The sequence below is a fragment of the Myxine glutinosa genome, chromosome 6 (assembly GCF_964187855.1).
Source record: "Myxine glutinosa chromosome 6, kmMyxGlut1.1, whole genome shotgun sequence".
NCBI lineage: Eukaryota > Metazoa > Chordata > Myxini > Myxiniformes > Myxinidae > Myxine > Myxine glutinosa.
The window spans coordinates 82,017,396-82,034,614 of record NC_136266.1 but is presented as its reverse complement, the minus strand read 5'-3'; positions in this window follow the sequence as shown (position 1 = coordinate 82,034,614).

Sequence of the window (17,219 nt, the reverse complement as noted above, 5' to 3'; positions counted from 1 at the left end):
CATCTACCAAACAAACACGTCCGCCAAACTAACACATCCACCAAACAAACACATCCGCCAAACAAACACATCCGCCAAACAAACACATCCGCCAAACAAACACATCCGCCATACTAAGACATCAGCCAAACAAACACATGCGCCAAACTAAGACATCCGCCAAACTACCACATCCGCCAAACAAACACGTGCGCCAAACTAACACGTGCGCCAAACTAACACATCCACCAAACTAACACATCCGCCAAACGAAGACAGCCGCCAAACTAACACATGCGCCAAACAAACACATGCGCCAAACTAAGACATCCACCAAACTCACACATCCGCCAACAAAAACATCCGCCAAACAAACACATGCGCCAAACTAAGACATCCGCCAAACTACCACATCCGCCAAACAAACACATGCGCCAAACTAACACATGCGCCAAACTAACACATCCACCAAACTAACACATCCGCCAAACTAACACATGCGCCAAACAAACACATGCGCCAAACTAAGACATCCGCCAAACTAACACATCCGCCAAACAAACACATGCGCCAAACTAAGACATCCGCCAAACAAACACACGCGCCAAACTAAGTCATCCTCCAAACTAACACATCCGCCAAACAAATACATGCGCCAATCTAAGACATCCGCCAAAGTAACAGATCCGCCAAACAAACACATGCGCCAAACTAAGACATCCACCAAACTAACACATCCGCCAAACAAACACATGTGCCAAACGAAGACATCCGCCAAACTAACACATCCGCCAAACAAACACATGCGCCAAACTAACACATCCGCTAAACAAACACTTGCGCCAAACTAAGACATCCGCCAAACTAACACATCCGCCAAACAAACGCATGCGCCAAACTAAGACATCTCCCAAACTAACACATCCACCAAACGAACACATGCGCCGAACTAAGACATCCGCCAAACAAACACACGCGCCAAACTAAGTCATCCTCCAAACAAACACATGCGCCAAACTAACACATCTGCCAAACGAACACATCCGCCAAACAAACACATGCGCCAAACTAAGACATCCGCCAAACTAACACATCCGCCAAACAAACACATGCGCCAAACTAACACATCCGCCAAACTAACACATCCGCCAAACAAACACATGCGCCAAACTAAGCCATCCGCCAAACTAAGACATCCGCCAAACGAAGACATCCGCCAAACTAAGACACCCACCAAACTAATACATCCGCCAAACTAACACATCCGCCAAACAAACACATGCGCCAAACTAAGACATCTGCCAAACGAACACATCCGCCAAACAAACACATGCGCCAAACTAAGACATCTGTCAAACGAACACATCTGCCAAACAAACACATCTCCCAAACAAACACATGCGCCAAACTAACACATCCGCCAAACTAACACATCCGCCAAACAAACACATCTGCCAAACTAAGACATCCGACAAACTAACACATCCGCCAAACTAAGACATCCACCGAACTAACACATCCGCAAAACAAACACATCCGCCAACCAAACACATGCGCCAAACTAACACATCCGCCAAACTAACACATCCGCCAAACTCACACATCCGCCAACAAACACATCCGCCAAACAAACACATGCGCGAAACTAAGACATCAGCCAAACTAACACATCCACCAAACAAACACATGCGCCAAACTAAGACATCCGCCAAACAAACACATCCACCAACCAAACACTTCCGCCAAACTAAGACATCCGTCAAACTAACACATCCACCAAACAAACACATGCGCCAAACGTAGACATCCGGCAAACTAACACATCCGCCAAACAAACACATGCGCCAAACTAACACATCCGCCAAACAAACACATGCACCAAACTAAGACATCCGCCAAACTAACACATCCGCCAAACAAACGAATGCGCCAAACTAAGACATCCGCCAAACTAACACATCCGCCAAACAAACACATGCGCCAAACTAAGACATCCGCCAAACAAACACACGCGCCAAACTAAGTCATCCTCCAAACAAACACATGCGCCAAACTAACACATCTGCCAAACTAACACATCTGCCAAACAAACACATGCGCCAAACTAAGACATCTGCCAAACTAACACATCCGCCAAACAAACACATCCGCCAAACAAACACATCTGCCAAACTAAGACATCCGCCAAACTAACACATCCGGCAAACTAAGACATCCGCCAAACAAACACATCCGCCAAACTAACACATGCGCCAAACAAACACATGCACCAAACTAAGACATCCGCCAAACTAACACATCCGCCAAAAAAACACATTCGCTAAACTAAGACATCCGCCAAACCAACACATCCCCCAAACAAACGCATGCGCCAAACGAAGACATCCACCAAACTAACACATCCGCCAAACAAACACAGGCACCAAACTAAGACATCTACCAAACAAACACGTGCGCCTAACTAACACATCCACCAAACAAACACATCCGCCAAACTGACACATCCGCCAAACAAACACATGCGCCAAACTAACACATCTACCAAACAAACATGTCCGCCAAACTAACACATCCACCAAACAAACACATCCGCCAAACAAACACATCCGCCAAACAAACACATCCGCCATACTAAGACATCCGCCAAACAAACACATGCGCCAAACTAAGACATCCACCAAACTAAGACATCCGCCAAACAAACACATGTGCCAAACGAAGACATCTGCCAAACTAACACATCGGCCAAACAAACACATGCGCCAAACTAAGACATCCGCCAAACTAACACATGCGCCAAACAAACACATGCGCCAAACTAAGACATCCGCCAAACTAACACATCCACCAAACTAACACATGCGCCAAACAAACACATGCACCAAACTAAGACATCCGCCAAACTAACACATCCGCCAAACAACCACATGCGCTAAACTAAGACATCTGCCAAACCAACACATCCCCCAAACAAACGCATGCGCCAAACGAAGACATCCACCAAACTAACACATCCGCCAAACAAACACAGGCGCCAAACTAAGACATCTACCAAACAAACACGTGCGCCTAACTAACACATCCACCAAACAAACACATCCGCCAAACTGACACATCCGCCAAACAAACACATACGCCAAACTAGCACATCCGACAAACAAACACATGCGCCAAACTAACACATCTACCAAACAAACATGTCCGCCAAACTAACACATCCACCAAACAAACACAACCGCCAAACAAACACATCCGCCAAACAAACACATCCGCCAAACAAACACATCCGCCATACTAAGACATCCGCCAAACAAACACATGCGCCAAACTAAGACATCCGCCAAACTAACACATCCGCCAAACTAACACATCCGCCAAACAAACACATGTGCCAAACGAAGACATCTGCCAAACTAACACATCCGCCAAACAAACACATGCGCCAAACTAAGACATCCGCCAAACTAACGGATCCACCAAACAAACACATCCGCCAAACAAACACATGCGCCAAACTAAGACATCCGCCAAACTAACACATCCGCCAAACAAACACATGCACCAAACTAACACATGCGCCAAACTAACACATCCACCAAACTAACACATCCGCCTAACTAACACATCCACCAAACTAACACATCCGCCAAACAAACACATGCGCCAAACTAAGACATCGGCCAAACTAACACATCCACCAAAGAAACACATGCGCCAAACTAAGACATCCGCCAAACTAACACATCCACCAAACTAACACATCCGCCAAACAAATACATGCGCCAAACTAAGACATCCGCCAAACTAACACAACCGCCAAACAAACACATGTGTCAAACTAACACATCCGCTAAACAAACACATGCGCCAAACTAAGACATCCGCCAAACTAACACATCCGCCAAACAAACGCATGCGCCAAACTAAGATCCGCCAAACTAACACATCCGCCAAACAAACACATGCGCCAAACTAAGACATCCGCCAAACAAACACACGCGCCAAACTAAGTCATCCTCCAAACAAACACATGCGCCAAACTAACACATCTGCCAAACTAACACATCTGCCAAACAAACACATGTGCGAAACTAAGACATCCACCAAACTAACACATCCGCCAAACAAACACATCCGCCAAACAAACACAACCGCCAAACAAACACATCCGCCAAACAAACACATCCGCCAAACAAACACATCCGCCATACTAAGACATCCGCCAAACTAACACATCCGCCAAACAAACACATGCACCAAACTAACACATGCGCCAAACTAACACATCCACCAAACTAACACATCCGCCAAACGAAGACATCCGCCAAACTAACACATCCGCCAAACAAACACATGCGCCAAACTAAGACATCCACCAAACAAACACTTGCGCCAAACTAATACATCTGCCAAACTAACACATCCGCCAAACTAAGACATCTGCCAAAACAAACACATCTACCAAACTAACACATTTGCCAAACAAACACATGCGCCAAACTAAGACATCTGTCAAACGAACACATCTGCCAAACAAACATATCTGCCAAACAAACACATCCGGCAAACTAAGACATCCGCCAAACAAACACATCCGCCAAACTAACACATGCGCCAAACAAACACATGCGCCAAACTAAGACATCCACCAAACAAACACATGCACCAAACTAAGACATCCGCCAAACTAACACATCCACCTAACGAACACATCCGCCAAACAAACACATGCACCAAACAAAGACATCCGCCAAACTAACACATCCGCCAAACAAACACATGTGCCAAACGAAGACATCTGCCAAACTATGACATCTGCCAAACTATGACATCCGCCAAACTAACACATCCGCCAAACAAACACATGTGCCAAACGAAGACATCCACCAAACTAACACATCCGCCAAACAAACACATGCGCCAAACTAACACATCCGCCAAACAAACACATGCGCCAAACTAACACATCCGCCAAACAAACACATGCGACAAACTAAGACATCCGCCAAACTAACACATCCGCCAAACAAACACATGCGCCAAACTAACACATCCGCCAAACTAACACATCCGCCAAACAAACACATGCGCCAAACTAAGACATCCGCCAAACTAACACATCCGCCAAACAAACATGCGCCAAACTAACACATCCGCTAAACAAACACTTGCGCCAAACTAAGACATCCGCCAAACTCACACATCCGCCAAACAAACACATCCGTCAAACGAACACATCTGCCAAACAAACACATCCCCCAAACAAACACATGCGCCAAACTAACACATCTACCAAACTAAGACATCCGCCAAAATAAGACATCCGCCAAACTAATACATCTGCCAAACAAACACATGCGCCAAACTAAGACATCTGCCAAACTAATACATGCGCCAAACTAAGACATCCGCCAAACTAACACATTTGCCAATCAAACACATGCGCCAAACTAACACATCCGCCAAACTAACACATCCGCCAAACTAACACAACCGCCAAACAAACACATCCGCCAAACAAACACATGCACCAAACTAACACATCCGACAAACTAACACATCCGCCAAACAAACACATGCGCCAAACTAAGACATCCACCAAACAAACACATGCGCCAAACTAATACATCTGACAAACTAACACATCCGCCAAACTAAGACATCCGCCAAACTAAGGCATCCACCAAACTAACACATCCGCCAAACAAACACATCTGCCAAACTAAGACATCCGCCAAACTGACACATCCGGCAAACTAAGACATCCGCCAAACAAACAATCCGCCAAACTAACACATGCGCCAAACAAACACATGCGCTAAACTAAGACATCCGCCAAACCAACACATCCCCCAAACAAACACACCCGCCAAACTAAGACATCCGCCAAACTAGATATCCGCCAAACAAACACATCCACCAACTAACACATCCGACAAACAAACACATCTGCCAAACTAAGACATCCGCCAAACTAACACATCCGGCAAACTAACACATGCGCCAAACAAACACATGCACCAAACGAAGACATCCACCAAACTAACACATCCGCCAAACAAACACAGGCGCCAAACTAAGACATCCACCAAACAAACACGTGCGCCTAACTAACACATCCACCAAACAAACACATCCGCCAAACTGACACATCCGCCAAACAAACACATACGCCAAACTAACACATCCGACAAACAAACACATGCGCCAAACTAACACATCTACCAAACAAACACGTCCACCAAACTAACACATCCACCAAACAAGCACATCCGCCAAACAAACACATGCGCCAAACTAAGACATCCGCCAAACTAACACATCCGCCAAACAAACACATGCGCCAAACTAAGACATCCGCCAAACAAACACACGCGCCAAACTAAGTCATCCTCCAAACTAACACATCCGCCAAACAAATACATGCGCCAATCTAAGACATCCGCCAAAGTAACAGATCCGCCAAACAAACACATGCGCCAAACTAAGACATCCACCAAACTAACACATCCGCCAAACAAACACATGTGCCAAACGAAGACATCCGCCAAACTAACACATCCGCCAAACAAACACATGCGCCAAACTAACACATCCGCTAAACAAACACTTGCGCCAAACTAAGACATCCGCCAAACTAACACATCCGCCAAACAAACGCATGCGCCAAACTAAGACATCTGCCAAACTAACACATCCACCAAACGAACACATGCGCCGAACTAAGACATCCGCCAAACAAACACACGCGCCAAACTAAGTCATCCTCCAAACAAACACATGCGCCAAACTAACACATCTGCCAAACTAACACATCCGCCAAACAAACACATGCGCCAAACTAAGACATCCGCCAAACTAACACATCCGCCAAACAAACACATGCGCCAAACTAACACATCCGCCAAACTAACACATCCGCCAAACAAACACATGCGCCAAACTAAGCCATCCGCCAAACTAAGACATCCGCCAAACGAAGACATCCGCCAAACTAAGACACCCACCAAACTAATACATCTGCCAAACTAACACATCTGCCAAACAAACACATGCGCCAAACTAAGACATCTGCCAAACGAACACATCCGCCAAACAAACACATGCGCCAAACTAAGACATCCGTCAAACGAACACATCTGCCAAACAAACACATCTCCCAAACAAACACATGCGCCAAACTAACACATCCGCCAAACTAACACATCCGCCAAACAAACACATCTGCCAAACTAAGACATCCGACAAACTAACACATCCGCCAAACTAAAACATCCACCTAACTAACACATCCGCAAAACAAACACATCCGCCAACCAAACACATGCGCCAAACTAACACATCCGCCAAACTAACACATCCGCCAAACTCACACATCCGCCAACAAACACATCCGCCAAACAAACACATGCGCCAAACTAAGACATCCGCCAAACTAACACATCCACCAAACAAACACATGCGCCAAACTAAGGCATCCGCCAAACAAACACATCCACCAACCAAACACATCCGCCAAACTAAGACATCCGTCAAACTAACACATCCACCAAACAAACACATGCGCCAAACGAAGACATCCGGCAAACTAACACATCCGCCAAACAAACACATGCGCCAAACTATCACATCCGCCAAACAAACACATGCACCAAACTAAGACATCCGCCAAACTAACACATCCGCCAAACAAACGAATGCGCCAAACTAAGACATCCGCCAAACTAACACATCCGCCAAACAAACACATGCGCCAAACTAAGACATCCGCCAAACAAACACACGCGCCAAACTAAGTCATCCTCCAAACAAACACATGCGCCAAACTAACACATCTGCTAAACTAACACATCTGCCAAACAAACACATGCGCCAAACTAAGACATCTGCCAAACTAACACATCCGCCAAACAAACACATCCGCCAAACAAACACATCTGCCAAACTAAGACATCCGCCAAACTAACACATCCGGCAAACTAAGACATCCGCCAAACAAACACATCCGCCAAACTAACACATGCGCCAAACAAACACATGCACCAAACTAAGACATCCGCCAAACTAACACATCCGCCAAAAAAACACATTCGCTAAACTAAGACATCCGCCAAACCAACACATCCCCCAAACAAACGCATGCGCCAAACGAAGACATCCACCAAACTAACACATCCGCCAAACAAACACAGGCGCCAAACTAAGACATCTACCAAACAAACACGTGCGCCCAACTAACACATCCACCAAACAAACACATCCGCCAAACTGACACATCCGCCAAACAAACACATACGCCAAACTAACACATCCGACAAACAAACACATGCGCCAAACTAACACATCTACCAAACAAACATGTCCGCCAAACTAACACATCCACCAAACAAACACATCCGCCAAACAAACACATCCGCCAAACAAACACATCCGCCAAACAAACACATCCGCCATACTAAGACATCCGCCAAACAAACACATGCGCCAAACTAAGACATCCACCAAACTAACACATCCGCCAAACAAACACATGTGCCAAACGAAGACATCTGCCAAACTAACACATCGGCCAAACAAACACATGCGCCAAACTAAGACATCCGCCAAACTAACACATTCGCCAAACAAACACATGCGCCAAACAAACACATGCGCCAAACTAAGACATCCGCCAAACTAACACATCCACCAAACTAACACATGCGCCAAACAAACACATGCACCAAACTAAGACATCCGCCAAACTAACACATCCGCCAAACAACCACATGCGCTAAACTAAGACATCTGCCAAACCAACACATCCCCCAAACAAACGCATGCGCCAAACGAAGACATCCACCAAACTAACACATCCGCCAAACAAACACATGCGCCAAACTAAGACATCCGCCAAACTAACACATCCGCCAAACTAACACATCCGCCAAACAAACACATGCGCCAAACTAAGACATCCGCCAAACTAACGGATCCACCAAACAAACACATCCGCCAAACAAACACATGCGCCAAACTAAGACATCCGCCAAACTAACACATCCGCCAAACAAACACATGCACCAAACTAACACATGCGCCAAACTAACACATCCACCAAACTAACACATCCGCCTAACTAACACATCCACCAAACTAACACATCCGCCAAACAAACACATGCGCCAAACTAAGACATCGGCCAAACTAACACATCCACCAAAGAAACACATGCGCCAAACTAAGACATCCGCCAAACTAACACATCCACCAAACTAACACATCCGCCAAACAAATACATGCGCCAAACTAAGACATCTGCCAAACTAACACAACCGCCAAACAAACACATGTGCCAAACTAACACATCCGCTAAACAAACACATGCGCCAAACTAAGACATCCGCCAAACTAACACATCCGCCAAACAAACGCATGCGCCAAACTAAGATCCGCCAAACTAACACATCCGCCAAACAAACACATGCGCCAAACTAAGACATCCGCCAAACAAACACACGCGCCAAACTAAGTCATCCTCCAAACAAACACATGCGCCAAACTAACACATCTGCCAAACTAACACATCTGCCAAACTAACACATCCGCCAAACAAATACATGCGCCAATCTAAGACATCCGCCAAAGTAACAGATCCGCCAAACAAACACATGTGCGAAACTAAGACATCCACCAAACTAACACATCCGCCAAACAAACACATCCGCCAAACAAACACATCCGCCAAACAAACACATCCGCCATACTAAGACATCCGCCAAACAAACACATGCGCCAAACAAAGACATCCGCCAAACTAACACATCCGCCAAACAAACACATGCGCCAAACTAAGACATCCGCCAAACTAACGGATCCACCAAACAAACACATCCGCCAAACAAACACATGCGCCAATCTAAGACATCCGCCAAACTAACACATCCGCCAAACAAACACATGCACCAAACTAACACATGCGCCAAACTAACACATCCACCAAACTAACACATCCGCCAAACGAAGACATCCGCCAAACTAACACATCCGCCAAACAAACACATGCGCCAAACTAAGACATCCACCAAACAAACACATGCGCCAAACTAATACATCTGCCAAACTAACACATCCGCCAAACTAAGACATCTGCCAAAACAAACACATCTACCAAACTAACACATTTGCCAAACAAACACATGCGCCTAACTAAGACATCTGTCAAACGAACACATCTGCCAAACAAACATATCTGCCAAACAAACACATCCGGCAAACTAAGACATCCGCCAAACAAACACATCCGCCAAACTAACACATGCGCCAAACAAACACATGCGCCAAACTAAGACATCCACCAAACAAACACATGCACCAAACTAAGACATCCGCCAAACTAAGGCATCCACCAAACTAACACACCCGCCAAACAAACACATCTGCTAAACTAAGACATCCGCCAAACTGACACATCTGGCAAACTAAGACATCCGCCAAACAAACAATCCGCCAAACTAACACATGCGCCAAACAAACACATGCACCAAACTAAGACATCCGCCAAACTAACACATCCGCCAAACAAACACATGCGCTAAACTAAGACATCCGCCAAACCAACACATCCCCCAAACAAACACATCCGCCAAACTAAGACATTCGCCAAACTAGATATCCGCCAAACAAACACATCCACCAACTAACACATCCGACAAACAAACACATCTGCCAAACTAAGACATCCGCCAAACTAACACATCCGGCAAACTAAGACATCCGCCAAACAAACACATCCGCCAAACTTACACATGCGCCAAACAAACACATGCACCAAACGAAGACATCCACCAAACTAACACATCCGCCAAACAAACACAGGCGCCAAACTAAGACATCCACCAAACAAACACGTGCGCCTAACTAACACATCCACCTAACAAACACATCCGCCAAACTGACACATCCGCCAAACAAACACATACGCCAAACTAACACATCCGACAAACAAACACATGCGCCAAACTAACACATCTACCAAACAAACACGTCCGCCAAACTAACACATCCACCAAACAAACACATCCGCCAAACAAACACATCCGCCAAACAAACACATCCGCCAAACAAACACATCCGCCATACTAAGACATCAGCCAAACAAACACATGCGCCAAACTAAGACATCCGCCAAACTACCACATCCGCCAAACAAACACGTGCGCCAAACTAACACGTGCGCCAAACTAACACATCCACCAAACTAACACATCCGCCAAACGAAGACAGCCGCCAAACTAACACATGCGCCAAACAAACACATGCGCCAAACTAAGACATCCACCAAACTCACACATCCGCCAACAAAAACATCCGCCAAACAAACACATGCGCCAAACTAAGACATCCGCCAAACTACCACATCCGCCAAACAAACACATGCGCCAAACTAACACATGCGCCAAACTAACACATCCACCAAACTAACACATCCGCCAAACTAACACATGCGCCAAACAAACACATGCGCCAAACTAACACATCCGCCAAACTAACACATCCGCCAAACAAACACATGCGCCAAACTAAGACATCCGCCAAACAAACACACGCGCCAAACTAAGTCATCCTCCAAACTAACACATCCGCCAAACAAATACATGCGCCAATCTAAGACATCCGCCAAAGTAACAGATCCGCCAAACAAACACATGCGCCAAACTAAGACATCCACCAAACTAACACATCCGCCAAACAAACACATGTGCCAAACGAAGACATCCGCCAAACTAACACATCCGCCAAACAAACACATGCGCCAAACTAACACATCCGCTAAACAAACACTTGCGCCAAACTAAGACATCCGCCAAACTAACACATCCGCCAAACAAACGCATGCGCCAAACTAAGACATCTCCCAAACTAACACATCCACCAAACGAACACATGCGCCGAACTAAGACATCCGCCAAACAAACACACGCGCCAAACTAAGTCATCCTCCAAACAAACACATGCGCCAAACTAACACATCTGCCAAACGAACACATCCGCCAAACAAACACATGCGCCAAACTAAGACATCCGCCAAACTAACACATCCGCCAAACAAACACATGCGCCAAACTAACACATCCGCCAAACTAACACATCCGCCAAACAAACCCATGCGCCAAACTAAGCCATCCGCCAAACTAAGACATCCGCCAAACGAAGACATCCGCCAAACTAAGACACCCACCAAACTAATACATCCGCCAAACTAACACATCCGCCAAACAAACACATGCGCCAAACTAAGACATCTGCCAAACGAACACATCCGCCAAACAAACACATGCGCCAAACTAAGACATCTGTCAAACGAACACATCTGCCAAACAAACACATCTCCCAAACAAACACATGCGCCAAACTAACACATCCGCCAAACTAACACATCCGCCAAACAAACACATCTGCCAAACTAAGACATCCGACAAACTAACACATCCGCCAAACTAAGACATCCACCAAACTAACACATCCGCAAAACAAACACATCCGCCAACCAAACACATGCGCCAAACTAACACATCCGCCAAACTAACACATCCGCCAAACTCACACATCCGCCAACAAACACATCCGCCAAACAAACACATGCGCGAAACTAAGACATCAGCCAAACTAACACATCCACCAAACAAACACATGCGCCAAACTAAGACATCCGCCAAACAAACACATCCACCAACCAAACACTTCCGCCAAACTAAGACATCCGTCAAACTAACACATCCACCAAACAAACACATGCGCCAAACGTAGACATCCGGCAAACTAACACATCCGCCAAACAAACACATGCGCCAAACTAACACATCCGCCAAACAAACACATGCACCAAACTAAGACATCCGCCAAACTAACACATCCGCCAAACAAACGAATGCGCCAAACTAAGACATCCGCCAAACTAACACATCCGCCAAACAAACACATGCGCCAAACTAAGACATCCGCCAAACAAACACACGCGCCAAACTAAGTCATCCTCCAAACAAACACATGCGCCAAACTAACACATCTGCCAAACTAACACATCTGCCAAACAAACACATGCGCCAAACTAAGACATCTGCCAAACTAACACATCCGCCAAACAAACACATCCGCCAAACAAACACATCTGCCAAACTAAGACATCCGCCAAACTAACACATCCGGCAAACTAAGACATCCGCCAAACAAACACATCCGCCAAACTAACACATGCGCCAAACAAACACATGCACCAAACTAAGACATCCGCCAAACTAACACATCCGCCAAAAAAACACATTCGCTAAACTAAGACATCCGCCAAACCAACACATCCCCCAAACAAACGCATGCGCCAAACGAAGACATCCACCAAACTAACACATCCGCCAAACAAACACAGGCACCAAACTAAGACATCTACCAAACAAACACGTGCGCCTAACTAACACATCCACCAAACAAACACATCCGCCAAACTGACACATCCGCCAAACAAACACATGCGCCAAACTAACACATCTACCAAACAAACATGTCCGCCAAACTAACACATCCACCAAACAAACACATCCGCCAAACAAACACATCCGCCAAACAAACACATCCGCCATACTAAGACATCCGCCAAACAAACACATGCGCCAAACTAAGACATCCACCAAACTAACACATCCGCCAAACAAACACATGTGCCAAACGAAGACATCTGCCAAACTAACACATCGGCCAAACAAACACATGCGCCAAACTAAGACATCCGCCAAACTAACACATGCGCCAAACAAACACATGCGCCAAACTAAGACATCCGCCAAACTAACACATCCACCAAACTAACACATGCGCCAAACAAACACATGCACCAAACTAAGACATCCGCCAAACTAACACATCCGCCAAACAACCACATGCGCTAAACTAAGACATCTGCCAAACCAACACATCCCCCAAACAAACGCATGCGCCAAACGAAGACATCCACCAAACTAACACATCCGCCAAACAAACACAGGCGCCAAACTAAGACATCTACCAAACAAACACGTGCGCCTAACTAACACATCCACCAAACAAACACATCCGCCAAACTGACACATCCGCCAAACAAACACATACGCCAAACTAGCACATCCGACAAACAAACACATGCGCCAAACTAACACATCTACCAAACAAACATGTCCGCCAAACTAACACATCCACCAAACAAACACAACCGCCAAACAAACACATCCGCCAAACAAACACATCCGCCAAACAAACACATCCGCCATACTAAGACATCCGCCAAACAAACACATGCGCCAAACTAAGACATCCGCCAAACTAACACATCCGCCAAACTAACACATCCGCCAAACAAACACATGTGCCAAACGAAGACATCTGCCAAACTAACACATCCGCCAAACAAACACATGCGCCAAACTAAGACATCCGCCAAACTAACGGATCCACCAAACAAACACATCCGCCAAACAAACACATGCGCCAAACTAAGACATCCGCCAAACTAACACATCCGCCAAACAAACACATGCACCAAACTAACACATGCGCCAAACTAACACATCCACCAAACTAACACATCCGCCTAACTAACACATCCACCAAACTAACACATCCGCCAAACAAACACATGCGCCAAACTAAGACATCGGCCAAACTAACACATCCACCAAAGAAACACATGCGCCAAACTAAGACATCCGCCAAACTAACACATCCACCAAACTAACACATCCGCCAAACAAATACATGCGCCAAACTAAGACATCCGCCAAACTAACACAACCGCCAAACAAACACATGTGCCAAACTAACACATCCGCTAAACAAACACATGCGCCAAACTAAGACATCCGCCAAACTAACACATCCGCCAAACAAACGCATGCGCCAAACTAAGATCCGCCAAACTAACACATCCGCCAAACAAACACATGCGCCAAACTAAGACATCCGCCAAACAAACACACGCGCCAAACTAAGTCATCCTCCAAACAAACACATGCGCCAAACTAACACATCTGCCAAACTAACACATCTGCCAAACAAACACATGTGCGAAACTAAGACATCCACCAAACTAACACATCCGCCAAACAAACACATCCGCCAAACAAACACAACCGCCAAACAAACACATCCGCCAAACAAACACATCCGCCAAACAAACACATCCGCCATACTAAGACATCCGCCAAACTAACACATCCGCCAAACAAACACATGCACCAAACTAACACATGCGCCAAACTAACACATCCACCAAACTAACACATCCGCCAAACGAAGACATCCGCCAAACTAACACATCCGCCAAACAAACACATGCGCCAAACTAAGACATCCACCAAACAAACACTTGCGCCAAACTAATACATCTGCCAAACTAACACATCCGCCAAACTAAGACATCTGCCAAAACAAACACATCTACCAAACTAACACATTTGCCAAACAAACACATGCGCCAAACTAAGACATCTGTCAAACGAACACATCTGCCAAACAAACATATCTGCCAAACAAACACATCCGGCAAACTAAGACATCCGCCAAACAAACACATCCGCCAAACTAACACATGCGCCAAACAAACACATGCGCCAAACTAAGACATCCACCAAACAAACACATGCACCAAACTAAGACATCCGCCAAACTAAGGCATCCACCAAACTAACACATCCGCCAAACAAACACATCTGCTAAACTAAGACATCCGCCAAACTGACACATCTGGCAAACTAAGACATCCGCCAAACAAACAATCCGCCAAACTAACACATGCGCCAAACAAACACATGCACCAAACTAAGACATCCGCCAAACTAACACATCCGCCAAACAAACACATGCGCTAAACTAAGACATCCGCCAAACCAAAACATCCCCCAAACAAACACATCCGCCAAACTAAGACATTCGCCAAACTAGATATCCGCCAAACAAACACATCCACCAACTAACACATCCGACAAACAAACACATCTGCCAAACTAAGACATCCGCCAAACTAACACATCCGGCAAACTAAGACATCCGCCAAACAAACACATCCGCCAAACTAACACATGCGCCAAACAAACACATGCACCAAACGAAGACATCCACCAAACTAACACATCCGCCAAACAAACACAAGCGCCAAACTAAGACATCCACCAAACAAACACGTGCGCCTAACTAACACATCCACCTAACAAACACATCCGCCAAACTGACACATCCGCCAAACAAACACATACGCCAAACTAACACATCCGACAAACAAACACATGCGCCAAACTAACACATCTACCAAACAAACACGTCCGCCAAACTAACACATCCACCAAACAAACACATCCGCCAAACAAACACATCCGCCAAACAAACACATCCGCCAAACAAACACATCCGCCATACTAAGACATCAGCCAAACAAACACATGCGCCAAACTAAGACATCCGCCAAACTACCACATCCGCCAAACAAACACATGCGCCAAACTAACACGTGCGCCAAACTAACACATCCACCAAACTAACACATCCGCCAAACGAAGACAGCCGCCAAACTAACACATGCGCCAAACAAACACATGCGCCAAACTAAGACATCCACCAAACTCACACATCCGCCAACAAAAACATCCGCCAAACAAACACATGCGCCAAACTAAGACATCCGCCAAACTACCACATCCGCCAAACAAACACATGCGCCAAACTAACACATGCGCCAAACTAACACATCCACCAAACTAACACATCCGCCAAACTAACACATGCGCCAAACAAACACATGCGCCAAACTAAGACATCCGCCAAACTAACACATCCGCCAAACAAACACATGCGCCAAACTAAGACATCCGCCAAACAAACACACGCGCCAAACTAAGTCATCCTCCAAACTAACACATCCGCCAAACAAATACATGCGCCAATCTAAGACATCCGCCAAAGTAACAGATCCGCCAAACAAACACATGCGCCAAACTAAGACATCCACCAAACTAACACATCCGCCAAACAAACACATGTGCCAAACGAAGACATCCGCCAAACTAACACATCCGCCAAACAAACACATGCGCCAAACTAACACATCCGCTAAACAAACACTTGCGCCAAACTAAGACATCCGCCAAACTAACACATCCGCCAAACAAACGCATGCGCCAAACTAAGACATCTGCCAAACTAACACATCCACTAAACGAACACATGCGCCAAACTAAGAC